A 12,319-nucleotide genomic window follows, 5' to 3' on the forward strand; every position below is an offset into this window, starting at 1 on the left:
CCAGACAAAGATATCACAAAAAAGGAAATTATAGGCCAATATCACTGATGAACATCAATGAAAAATCCTCAACAAAATATTAGAAGCTGAATCTAATACATTAAAAGGGACATACACTATGATCAAGTGGGATTTATCCCAGGGATGCAAGAATTTTTTCAATATCCACAGATTAATCATTGTTATACATCAGATCAACAAATTAAAGAATAAAAACAGTATGATCATCTCAATAGATGCAAAAAAAAGATACTGATAAAATTTAACATCCATTTATGATAAAAATTCACCAGAAAGTGGGCAAAGAGGGAACATGCCTCAACATAACAAAGGCCACATATGATATACCCACAGCTAACATACTCAGTGGTGAAAAGCTGAAAGCATTTCCTCTAATATTAGGAACAAGGTAAGAATGCCAATTCTTGCCACTTTTATTCAACATAGTTTTGGAAGTCCTAGCCACAGCAGTCAGGGAAGAAAAGGAAATAAAAGAATCCAAATAGGAAAGGAAGAAGTAAAACTGTTGGTGTTTTCAAATTACATGATGTTATTCAGAGAAAATCCTGAAAACTGCCACCAGAAAACTACTAGAGCTCATCAATGAATTCTGTTAAATTTCTATACATTACCAATGGACTATCAGAAAGAGACATTAAGTAAACAATCCCATTTACCATCACCTCAAAAAGAATAAAATACTTACGAATATACCTACCTAAGGCAGTGAAAGACCTGTACTCATAAAACTATAAGACACATAAAAGAAGTCCAAGATGACATAAACAGATGGAAAAATATGCAGCATTCTTGGATTAGAATAAGTAGTATTGTTAATACCCAAGGCAATCTACAGATTCAATGAAATCTCTATCAAGATACCAATGACATTTTTCACAGAACTAGAGCAAGTAACTTAAAAGCTATGTAGCAAACACAAAAGACATCAAAGAGCCAAAACAATCTTGAGAAAAAAGAACATAGCTGGAGGAATTATGCTCTCTGACTTCAGGCTACACTCCAAAGCTACACTAATCAAAAAAGTATGGTACTGGCACAAAAACAGACACCTAGATAAGTGGAACATAACAGAGAGCACAGAAATAAATCCACACACTTTATGGTCAATTAACCTAAGACAAAGAAATCAAGAGTATACAATGGAAAAAAGACAATATCTTCAATAAGTTGTGCTAGGAAAAATGGACAACTACAAGTTAAATAATGAAATTATAACCTTCTATAACACCATATACAAAAATAAAATCAAAATGGATTAAAGACCTAAATGTAAGACTGGAAACCATAAAACTCCTTGAGGAAAACATAGACAGAGCACTCTTTGACATAAATTGTAGCAATTTTGGGGGGACTGTCTCCTAAAGCAAAGGAAATGAAAGCAAAAATAAACAAATGGGGCCTAATTAAATTTAAAATGCTTTGCACAGCAAAGGAAACTATGGATAAAATGAAAAGACAGGCTATTGGATGGGAGAAAATATTTTCAAGTGATATGACAGATGAGAGGTTAATATCCAACATATATAAAAAGCTTATACAACTCAACATCAAAAAACAATCCTATTAAAAAAATGGGCAGAAGACCTGAATAGACATTTTTCCAAAAAGGACATGTTGATGGCCAATAGATACATGAAAATATACTCAACATCACTAATCATCAGGGAAACACAAATCAAAACCACAATGGGATATCACCTCACACCTGTCAGAATGACTATCAAAAAGAATGCAAATAACAACTGTCAGTGAGGCTGTCGAGAAAAGGAAATCCTCCTACACTATTGGTTGGAATGTAAATTGGTTCAGCCACTTTGGAAAAGAGTATGGAGTTTTCTCAGAAAACTAAGTAGGACCCACCATATGACCCAGCAATTCCATTCCTAGGTATATATCCGAAAAACACAAAAACACTAATTTGAAAAGACATGCACTCCAATGTTCATAGCAGCATTATTTACAATTGCCAAGATTTGGAAGCAGCTTAATTGTCCATCAACAGATGAATAGATAAAGATGTTTATATATACATATATACAATGTTGTATATATTTATAGATATAATGGAATACCACTCAGCCATAAAAAATAATGAAAATTTTCCATTTGCAGCAATGTGGATAGACTTGGAGGGCATTATGCTAAGTGAAATAAGCCAGACAAAGAAAAATACTATATCATATCACTTATATGTGGAATCTAAAAAATACAACAAGCTAGTGAATATAACAAAAAGAAACAGACTTATAGACATAGAGAACAAACTAGTGGTTACCAGTGGGGAGAAGTGAGAGGGGAGGGGCAATATAGGTGTAGAGAATTAAAAGACACAAAATATTATGCATAAAATAAACAAGAATATATTGTATAACACAGGAAATTTAGCCAGTATTTTATAATAACTATAATGGCATATAACATTTAAAAATTGTGAATCACTGTATTGCAATCTGCAATTTATATAATATTGTACATGAATATACTTCAATAAAGAAAAATTTGATAAAGAATGAAAAAAATAAGTTTAGCTATTATATTTTTTAAAATGTAGAAAAGTTCTGAATAGAGAGTTCTCCAAAGATACACAAATGTCCAGCAAGCTCAAGCAAAGATATTCACCATTGTTAGTCAGCAGAAAAATGTAAATGAAAATCACAATTAAGTACCACTTCATACCCACTAAGATGACTATAATTAAAAACAATGAAAAAGCCAGATAATAACTAGTGTTGTTAGGAATGTGGGGAAATTAGAACTCTCCTACTCTGCCGTTGTAATGTAAAATGGTGCAGCTGCTTTGTATAATATCTGACCATTCATCAAATGGTTAAATATAGTTACCATGTGAACCAGTAATTCCACTCCTAGGTCTATACCCTCAAGAAATGAAAACATACGTCTACACAAAATCTTGACATAAATGTTCTTAATAGCCCCCAAATTGAAACACCTCAAATTTCTATCAACTGATGAATGGCTAAATAAAATTTTGTATATCATACAATAAAATACTATTCAGCAATAAAAAATGAAATACTAATCCAAGCTACAATACAAATGACCCTTGAGACCATTACGTTAAATGAAAAAAGACAGTCACAAAGGATCACGTATTGTATGATTTCATTTATATGAAATGTCCAGAATTGGAAAATGTGTACAGATAGAAAGTAGATTATTGGTTGCTTAAGTCTGGAAGTGGGGAGAATGGAGCAATAGGTTGATGATAGCTACGGTATTTGCAGGTTTTGGGGGGGATAATAAAAAGATTTTAAAACTGCTTGTGGCAATGGATGTACAAGTCTGTGAATATACTAAAATCTTCTGAATTTTACATTTAATGAGTGAATTTTATGATATGTGATTTATATCTCAATAAATACAGTCTCCCACACTTCATATTCACATTAGACCCCAGGAATAAGATATTGCTGAGGTGTATACTTAGATACATTCTTATCATATTTTAGAAATATTTTTTCAGGTCTGATACATTTTTATAGGCCTTTGGAAACACTATTGGCACTAGGAATGGGGCTGTGCTGATGACGCAGACTGAGAAAAATCGGCCTGGCTGTGGTCAAGGTGGGGCTTCAGCGCAAGGTCAACTTCAACTGAAATCCCAGCTCTGCCACTGACCAAGTATGTCCTTGGATAGTTTACTAAATTGCCCTGTATCTCAGTTTCCCCATACCTAAATGGGGGAAATACCATCTTCCTCACAGATTTATTATCAGAATTCAATAAAATAATTATAAAAGTGCATAAATACTTAATTTTATGCTATTGCCATCATCATAATTATTATTTAAATATACCTACAAAGAGTGATAGAACATTTGGGTATGTTCCATACATGCAAGATGGTCATTCTAGGAAGAGAGAACCATTTACTGTCGGCACAGATGTGAACAGTATGAGACATATTTGCAGGACTGGATATAGTGTGTGGTGTGTGCAGAACAACAGTATATGGAAAAGTTGAACAAACTGGTTGGTAACAGACTTTGAAAGGAAAAGAGTATCAAGCTAAGGAACTCTGAGACAGCAGTGCAGAGATAAATTTTTATTCAACAGTGACTTCTCAGGACCTAGACATACAGCTTTGATAAAGAGGAACAAAATTGAAGGACTGAGATTAACTTATTTCAAAACAAATAAATTTGCATTCATCATGATGGTGTGCTAATGGGATTAGATACATAAATTAATGGAACAGATTAGCGCATTCAGGAATAGAGTCATTCGTGCACGATCAATTGGTTTGTGACAGAGGCTTAAAGGCAATTCAGTGGAAAGTGCATAATCTTTTAAACAAATGGTATTAGAATAGTTAAATATTTATATTTGTAAAAATGAGCTTTGATCCATACTTTAAACCATATACAAAAATTAACTCAAAATGGATCATAGGCAAATATTATAAACTTAACATTATAAAACTCCTAGAAGAAAGTAAGGAAGGTGGTCTTGGTTACCTTCAGTTAGGGAAATACTTTTTGGATATATCCACAAAAGCATAATACATAAAATTAAAAATTAATATATTAGACTTCATAAAAAATAAGAACTTTACTCTTCAAAAAATAGTGTTAAGAGATGACAAAGACAAGCCACATACTGGGAAAATATTTTCAAATCACATATCTGATTAAAGACTTGTATCCAGAATATATAAAGATAAGGGAGGGACAAAAGATTTGAACAGACACTTCATCAAAGAAGATATACTGATAGTGAACAAGCATATAAAAATATATACAAAATCAGTGGTCACTATAGAGATACTACTACACATATATTAGCCTGACTAAAACTAAAAACATGACCATCCAAAGTGATGGTGAAGATGTGTAGTCACTGGAACTCTGATTTGCTGAGGGTAGGAATTCAAAATAGTACCAATACTTTGGAAAACTGTTTGATGGCATCTTAAAAATTCATCCATACATGTCCTATGTGGTCCACTCTTAGATATCCAGTCAAGATGAACAAAAATATATGTAATATAAAGGATATGTCATGTGAATGTTCATAGCTGCCTTATCATAGTAGTCTAAAACTGGGAACAACTCAAACCTCATCAATCAAGGAAAAGATAAATAAACTGTGGTATATCCACAAAAGGAGGTACTACTAGCAATAAGAGAAAATATCTATGACACATGCAATGAGGATGATTCCCAAAATAATTATCAGAAGTGAAAAGAAGTCAGAGAAAGCAGTATATACTTTATGATTCTATTTATATAATTCTAGAAAATGCAATATGTTTATAATGACAAAATGAAGATCAGTAGTTGCCTAGGAGAAGGGGCAAAGAAGAAAGGGAAGGTGAAATTACAGAGGGATACTAAGATACTTGTGTATGCAATGAATATATTTATTATCTTGATACTCATGATAGTTTCATGGGTATAAATATGTAAAAATTATCAAATTATATGTTCTAAATATATACAGCTTATTGTATATTAATTATACCTCAATAAAGCTGTTTTCAAGAGGGAACATCAATGTTTTGCATTCTGATTTTTGATTATAAAATATGATTTTGTATTTTTGATACAAAATGTTTCATATTCAGAACCAAAGCACTAGAAAGGATACACATTAAACTTGCATTTTAGTGCTAGACCAAGAATAAGAATGTCTTCAGGATTCAGTGAAATACAACTTCCCACAATACTTCTGTGAATGATTGAGAAACGTTCAGACAGACCAGCCTAGCACATAGAAGTGAGAAATGACACAGTAGTTCTTGAGCAAAAATTTGTGTTAAGTCTACTGATTTTAACATGCAAAGGCAAAAGTGATACCTTGCCAATAAATTTGTTGCATCAAATAAACAGATGATCTTTCTTTATTGAGTACTGAAAGGAAAATTTCTCTTATTTACACATCCTATCTATTATTTGAGATTCATTTTGAGTTTTGTTATCCTTTAGAAAGCACTCTGATGACTTAGTCATAAACTTCTTCTGAACTTTTACTGAATTCAGAGTCAACCACATAAAGTTTAATATTTATTTTAACCATAGTAATTTCATTAAGATTCTTTCCTTTTGGTTTTTCAGGTTGTAAGATTTACAGATTTATTGTACAATACTGTAGCCACTAAACATATGTAGCTCTTTGGCTCTTGAAATGTAGCTAATGACACATATTTGAATAATAATATATTAGATATTATTGATTTAAATAAAATATATTATTAAAATTTATTTCATCTCTTTATTATTACTTTTTAAATGGAAGTAATAGAAAAATTTTAAATGATACATGTAGCTGGCATTATATTCTTACTGAAAAATGTTGATCTGAGAGCAGAGAATTAGTCGTGTTTCTCCCATGGTGCTTGACACAGTGTTGGCCACACGTTAAACACTCAATAAAACAGGTTAATTATATTATTGATTTATTTTTGAGTCAATAATAATTAATGTTGCAATTTATTGGACACTTTTTATGTACCAACCAGTGTATTAAATATTCCATGTAAACTAACTCATGTTGTCCTATACTGTAGGTATTTTATCCTAAAGTTACTGACAAGAAAAGTGAAACTTGGAGAAATTAAGATACTTGTCAAGGCCACACAGCAGAACTAAGATTTTTAACCAGGTGACATCACTGCCCTTAACAACTAAACTGTACTACCTTGTCAGTGGACTTGTTGGTCTATTCAATCATACCTATTTTGAAAATGGTAACTGTCTACTTTTAAACATTATGCAATACTACATGAAATCTCATAAAGTTCATAAGTTCTAGGATACAAACTATTTCCAAAGTTTTTTTTTAAACAATCCTTAGCAATGCCACGTTACTAATACATTCTAATAGCATTCTTTTATTATCCTTGCCTTAATGGGCAGAGGAAGATAATGACATTAATTTGAAGTTAGAAAGTCAAATGTGTGTAGTATGTAATTTGTGGTATGTGGAGTGATTACACATTAAGGCCTAAAGCCAAAGCTGCCTTCTGTCTCTTTTTTTTTTTTTTTGAACTGAGCCTCCTCTTCTCATTTCCATTAAGCTAGTATCTACTTTTTTTGTTGTTGTTCTCTTATTTTCATTGAATTTTTCCTCATTGTTTTAAGTTGTTTAATGGCGCCTTTTTATTTTCTCAATTTGGGTTCCTCTTGGCACTCAATATTTAGAAGCAAATGACACTGCTATTTTCAAATGATTGCCTCATTTAAGTCTTGTCACAAAATAAATTCTATACAAATTAATACATTTTTGCAAATTTCTGGTAACTCTGAAATGATAGTACAGTAAGAAATTAGAACATGACTCAAGAAAAGTCTTGCAGCAGGGTTGTAGACAGTATACAGAGGGTGCTAGTGAACCGTCTTTAGTAGCACAGTAAACAATGTAATATTGGCCTTTGGATGTTAAGCTAATTAACTCCACTTACAATGGGAATCTAACGGAACAACCAATTATGAGGAGCTTAATCACTGATATTGTCACTTTTATAAGGAATAGGCAGCATAGGAAAATATGTTGTTCAGAGAATTCCTTTTTAGATAATATGAATTCAACACTCTCCAGAGGGAAAGAGACACCCTAAAACTGCAGGAGAAGAACAAGCTATTCAGTAGAAAAGAATTCTTGACTGTGGACAAGAAATATTTCAGCATGTCTGACAAAATAGTGTCATGTGAATTCTTAATATTTGATACAGCAATTCTGATTTTTGAAAATTTTCCTAAAGAAATGAAAGCACCAGTTATAAGGACACATGTACAAGGTTGCTTATGGTAGTGTTCTTTGCAGACTCAGATGCCTTTGTCTATAGAGATGATAGATAAATTAAGTAGATAGATATAAATAAATTGATATATAGATATTGATATATATCAGATAAATTTTACTTAAAGTATTGTATGATTTGGTACTCCACTCTGATTATTCATGATTATCTGCTCATGTACCATGGCCTCCTGCTCATAGCTTAAAGAAATGTAAAGAATGACTATTGTTCCTCTCCCATTTAATCTCAGATAATGTATTGCTAAAGTGATAAACAGATGAAATCAATCTTTTATGCCTCCAGATAGTAAAATTGACTTTTAGTTCAATATATTTTCAAGTTTAAGTTTTTACCTCTTCAAGACTTAGGGATGGATAGATCATGTGTACCTAAAAGATCATATCAACTCAATATGTGCCTCAAAACTTTATAAAACATTAAGGTACATTTTTTCTAAAATAAACAATATTTTTCAAAAAAATAATAGTCCATTATAGGGTTTTACTCCTTCCTGCTAAACTAATAATAAAGAAAGAAGGAAAAATGTAGATTTGATTTTGCAATATTTTTGGTTTGATTTGATTTATTGCACTGACAATGACAGAGGCATTCATGGAGTCATTTAACAAACATTTATTAAACACTTATTGTGTGCCAGATATTGTATTAAGCCAAGAAGGTAGAAATACAGCTATTACCTCATCACACCTCTTATGATTGTTTTTTGAACTCACTGTAATCTGGATCAAATTTTGTAGTTTTCTACATATTAGATAAAAGAGTCAAGTTTCTACTTCATATTATTTTAAATAAAAATTGAGTCTAACAACCAGCTTCATTAAGCAATTTTGCCATTAAATGACTTGTGATCAAATAACTTGCTAGTTTTCAGGTATACTTTTTTTATTACTCAGTTCATGCAATAGAATTTAGCCATTATATCCTTACCATATTCTGTATGATTTTAGTAAATAAATTTCACTTTCCTAAATGAAAACTAACTTTTTGAAATAAAACATTTTTTATTATTTTCTATTTTTGTTTTTTGTGCTAATATGTCTTTATTTGTAACATTATTGTTTGTTGTAGTTTTAAAACCCAAATTAAGCTTTTAGAAATGATAGTTTATTTGGGAGTTATTTGTGATATGCAAAAATGTTTTCATAGAAAGAAGTTTTCTTTAGTTAAAACATTGTTAGCATTTCCTCTCATGAGAGACATTAAATAATTTTGTGCACAACTACTCAAAATATTTTAAACTTCTGCAAACATAAGATTGCCAAAATCTGACATATGTTATGTGATGTTTAATCCTCCAGAGGAACTAAAGGAACAAAACATGTCTGTTAAAGTAATTAATAAGCTGCAATAGAGACAACTAGAATCTTTTCTAGCAGGATGAGTCATGTCCTTCTGCAAGTCACACCCAACATATATCATTTAAAAATTTTTAGTATACAGGAATTACAATTAAACTAGATTTTTCTATTCATAGTTTTTTTTAAATCTGTACATTTCTCCTAGAATCCATTAAGACTGAAAATGATGGAATATTTTGTTGCAATTAATGTTATCTATGTAAAATATTTTGACTTGTAATTGAAGTCAAATTATAACATTTATGTGTAAACACACACACACACACAAACACACACAGATTAGAAAGAAAGAGACAAAAAACTTCCTCAAAAGGTCCTGAGGCAGAAAATTGCATGGCAGTTTGCAGTAACAACTAAGAGGCCAGTGTGGCTAAGCTGAGTAGTCAATGTGGCTCATAGCAGGAAACAAAATTAGAGAAAGCATCTAGGTATATGTTAGTCTAAGACTTTGTTTTTCATTCTGCATAGGATGAGATTTTCAGCAGAGATTTGACATAATTTGCCTTTTTTAAAAATTTTTTTTGGGCGGGGATGTAATTAGGTTTATTTATTTATTTATTTATTTGTTTATTTGTTTATTTATTATTTATTTATTTATTTAATAGAAGTACTGGAGATTGAACCCAGGACCTCATGCATTCTAGGCACACACTCTACCACTGAGCTATACCCTCCCTTCTGCCTTATGTTTTTTTGAACTATCACATTTCCTGTTATGCAGAGTATAAGCTGTAGGGAGCAAGGCTAACATTTGGGCAAATATTTGAAGGAGGTGAAGGAATTAATCATGTTACTTTCTGGGGGAATGATTTTTCATGAAAAAAGAACAGGATGTGCAGTCACTGAGGCATATCATTTGGTTAGTTTGAACAAATCCATTAAGATGGTGAGGATACAACAGATTGAGCTGGCTGTAGGAGCAGGAAATAGAGTCAGAATAGTAACAACCTTGTAGGGCTATGTACACCACTTTAAGAATCTTGGCTTTTGAGTGAGATGAGAAAATTTTTGAAGATCTGTATAAAGGTGTGAAACGATCTGATGTCAAGTTGAAAAGTATGATTCTGGACACTATGTTTAAGATAGTCCTTTTTTTTTTTCAGAGAAAAAGATAAAACTTGGGGGATCAGTTAGGTGACTATTGTGGTAATACAGGTTAAAGCCAAAGATGGCTTGGACCAAAGGGATGTCTTAAAGGTGCTAAGAAGTAGTCAGATTCTGGGAATATTCTGAAGATACACTAAAGAGAATTAATGAATAGATTGGATATGAGTTGGAGGAAAAAAGAGATTGGATCTTATAAATTATTGCGTCAAAATCTAGTTCTTTGAAAAGATAAATAAAATTGATAAACCTTTAGCTAGCCTATTTAAGATTTAAAAAGAGAAATACAGGTTATTTATCAGAAACAGAGTGTATCATTATAAATCAAATGGACATAAAACATAATAATATAAACAATTATATGCAAATAAATTCAATGGTAAATAAAACAGACACATTCCTTGAAAGTTAAAAATGCCAAAAGAACACAAGAAAAGATCATAAACCTGATTAGTACAATATCAATTAAACAAATTTAATATACAATGAAAAAGCTTTCCAGAAAGAACTCCAGACCCAGATACCTTCATTAGTAAATTTTATTTAACATACAAGGAAGAGACAAGACCAATCATATACAAATTCTTTTAGAAAATAAGAAAGTAGAAAGCTATTTTTTAACGATATATTTATTCATTTATAATCATTTTACAATGTTGTGTCAAATTCCAGGGTAGAGCATGATTTTGCAGTTATACATGGACATATATATATTCATTGTCACATTTTTTTCCTATGTGTGCTACCATAAGATCTTGTGTATATTTCCCTGAGCTATACAGTATAATCTTGTTTATCTATTCTACAATATTAAAATCCCATCTATCCCTTCCCACCCTCCACCCCCCTGGCAACCACAAGTTTGTATTCTATGTCTACGAGTCTGTTTCTGTTTTCTATTTATCCTTTGTTTGCTTTTGTTTTTGTTTTTTAGATTCCACATATACGCGATCCCATATGGTATTTTTCTTTCTCTTTCTGGCTTATTTCACTTAGAATGACATTCTCCAGGAGCATCCATGTTGCTGCAAATGGTGTTATGTTGTCGGTTTTTATGGCTGAGTAGTATTCCACTGTATAAATAAACCACTTCTTCTTTATCCAGTCATCCATTGATGGACATTTAAGCTGTCTCTGTGTCTTGGCTATTTTAAATAGTGCTGCTATGGACATTGGGGTGCAGGTGTCATTCTGAAGTAGGGTTCCTTCTGGATATATGCCCAGGAGCGGGATTCCTGGGTCATAGGGTAAGTCTATTTCTAGTCTTTTGAGGAATCTCCATACTGTTTTCCACAGTGGCTGCACAAAACTGCATTCCCACCAGCAGTGAAGGAGGATTCCCCTTTCTCCACAGCTTCTCCAACATTTGTCATTTGTAGACTTTTGAATGATGGCCATTCTGACTAGTGTGAGTTTTGATTTGCATTTCTCTCATAATTAGTGATATTGAGCAGTTTTCCATGTGCCTATTGATCATTTGTATGTCTTCCTTGGAGACTTGCTTGTTTAGGTCTTCTGTCCACTTTTAGATTGGGCTGTTTGTTTTTTTCTTATTAAGTCATAGGAGCTGCTTATATATTCTGGAAAACAAGCCTTTGTTGGTTTCACTGGCAAAAATTTTCTCCCATTTGATAGGTTGTCTTTTTGTTTTACTTATGCTTTTCTTTGCTGTGCGGAGGCTTGTAAGTTTCATTAGGTCCCATTTGTTTATTCTTGCTTTTATTTCTATTGCTTGGGTAAGCTGTTCTAGGAGAAATGTTCGAGATGTATCTGAGATAATGTTTTGGCTATATTTTCTTCTAGGAGGTTTATTGTGTCTTGTCCTATGTTAAAGTCTTTGATCCATTTTAAGTTTATTTTTGTATATGGTGTAAGGGAGTGTTCTAGTTTCATTGCTTTACATGCTGCTGTCCAGTTTTCGCAACACCATTTGCTGAAGAGAACTTTATTCCATTGTATATTCTTGCCTCCTTTGTCAAAGATGAGTTGACCAAAAGTTTGTGGGTTGATTTCTGGGCTCTCTATTCTGTTCCATTGGTCTATATGTCTGTTT

At 32.0% G+C, this 12,319-nt stretch overlaps 1 non-coding gene across 1 annotated transcript; it reads right to left on the bottom strand.

The window, feature by feature from the left end:
* Positions 1–9,764: 9,764 nt before the first annotated feature.
* On the bottom strand, positions 9,765–9,837 carry TRNAS-AGA (transfer RNA serine (anticodon AGA)). The gene has a single exon. It is a non-coding gene; the product is annotated as a tRNA-Ser (tRNA).
* Between the last annotated feature and the right edge of the window lie 2,482 nt (positions 9,838–12,319).

The sequence above is a fragment of the Vicugna pacos genome, chromosome X (assembly GCF_048564905.1).
Source record: "Vicugna pacos chromosome X, VicPac4, whole genome shotgun sequence".
Taxonomy (NCBI): domain Eukaryota; kingdom Metazoa; phylum Chordata; class Mammalia; order Artiodactyla; family Camelidae; genus Vicugna; species Vicugna pacos.